Here is a 2,169-nt window from a genome sequence, read left to right on the forward strand (position 1 = left end):
ATTCCAGAAAGTTCCAAAAAGCAAACTATGTTACATGGCATTTACATTGTATTTACAACTATTTTCCTGGCATTTATACTGTATTCGGTATTGTAAGTAATCTAGAGATGAGTTAAAAGTACATGGGAGGATGTGTGTAGGTTACATGCAAATGCTATACCATTTTATACGAGGGACTTCAGCATCCGTGGAGTTTGGTATCTTCGGGGAGGTCCTGGAACCAATCCCCCATGGATACTGAGGGACTGCTGTCATTCACTGAATTGTGGGTTATGTTAGAGGTAAGTGCAGAGGGCTGTGGAAGTCAGGGAAGTCTCCCTAGAGATGATGGTATTTGAAGAAAGAGTTCTACAGGACAGCTGGGAGAGATGAGCCTCTTATAGAGCAGACCTGGAAATATTGATCATGGGGTTAGGGTGGGGCACCCTAAAGAAAAACATCAACCTGAAGTTGGAGGATAGGTTGTTAAAATTCCATCTGCTCAAGTACAGCTTATTGGGGTACACGCTGAATCATGCTGCAGGAGCGTTCTAAGTGACATAAAGTAAAAGTAATTATAGCTGCCACTTATAGGATGTGTGTCCTGGGCCCTCTGCTGGGTGTTTTGCATATATTACTAAATATTCTTTAACCTTCACCATGGCTTTGCATGCTGGGAATATGCCCATTTTATAGATGAGGAAATCAGAGTTCACATGAATTTGCAAATAATTTCATGTGAACCTTGAAGTTGAGGGTCACTCGCCAAGTCGACTTGGCCTCTGTGAGGCTACACTGCTTCCCTTGGGAAATAACCTCTTCCCATAGCATGTATTCCTGGCCCTGTGGAAATCTAGCGGTCTGGGGTCTCTCCCTGCAGTTGGGCTGTGGCGGTGAGCGGGGATGCATCCCGTGAGGTGCCTGGGCTCGTAAGGAGCCCTCATGCTCTGGAGTTGGATGATTGGTGCGTCCTGCCCTACTACACACTGCGCCTTCCTCACGCTCTGTGTAGGGAGGCTGCAGACAGGCTGGTGGGGACCAATTGCTGGGGTCGCCAAACTGAAGAAAACCAAACACATGAAACGAGGGCTCCAAACTCTACAAAGATAATAACTAACACTGGGAAGTAAAATGGAGCTCATGGAACAAAGGCTTTATATGAACTGTTATAACTTCAGAGGGCAAGGAAGATCTTGCTTCTATGAAACAGTAACAGACTATTAAAAAAAAAAAATCAGATGTTTGGAAAATACCAAATATTGCCAAAACAAAGACCTCAATAGATGCGCTGAATGAGTTCTTTCATTGTAAGCCACAGAAATGACCCCTGGAATTTGTACGTAGGAAGCCTGGGAGACAGCTCATGGGTTGGAGGGATGTGACCCGAATAGATCTGGGGATCTAGACAATAGAAACTAATGGAAAGCCTGGTCCATGCTGTTCTGAAGATGAATTCTTAGATTTCTAATCGTGTTCAGTCATTTTGTTACTATCCTTAAGAGTTAAATTCTAGGAAAGAATGTCTGATTGGCATTTCTTGGGCCATCCATATCTTTCTTGGAGTATTTTGATTGACAGCCTATCCAAGACTGTGTGCAATGAATGGAAGAGGAACTTGAAAATAAACTTGGGGTGTGGATTCCAGGAGGTGAGAATATGGATGTTGGGCAGAACAAACTATAGATGCCCACTCTATTTACTCTGCCACGAAGTAGGTGTGAGAACAATAACAGCTGATGTTTATCAAGTACTTACTATGTGCCAGTCGCTGTTCTTGGTCTCTTCCACCTAATTACACCTCTAAATTCTCACTGCGCCACATGAGACATGTATTACTTTCGTGCTACCCATTAAGATGTTGAGGCTCAGATAGGTTGAGTAATTTTCCTAAGGTCGCATAGTTGGGATTCACATCCAGTTGGTTGGGGTCTAGTGTCCTTATCTTGAGCCACTGAGCTGCAGTTACCTCTGGACTCAGGTGCTTCTTCATAAGGTTGATTGAGAATTAAGTGAGGCGGTATGGACAGAGCACCAGACACAGTGGTCCGTCCATGATGGTTGTTCAGTGTCTAACCACATTGGTCAGTGTGGGTCCAGTTGAGGCTCGTTGGGTTTTCTCCATATGTGGGGAGTGAGAGGAGGCGATGTGAGCTGTTTTTCCTTCGAATAACGAAGGAAACTTTCATAATA

The sequence above is a fragment of the Balaenoptera musculus genome, chromosome 16, assembly GCF_009873245.2.
Source record: "Balaenoptera musculus isolate JJ_BM4_2016_0621 chromosome 16, mBalMus1.pri.v3, whole genome shotgun sequence".
In the NCBI taxonomy this organism is placed as follows: domain Eukaryota; kingdom Metazoa; phylum Chordata; class Mammalia; order Artiodactyla; family Balaenopteridae; genus Balaenoptera; species Balaenoptera musculus.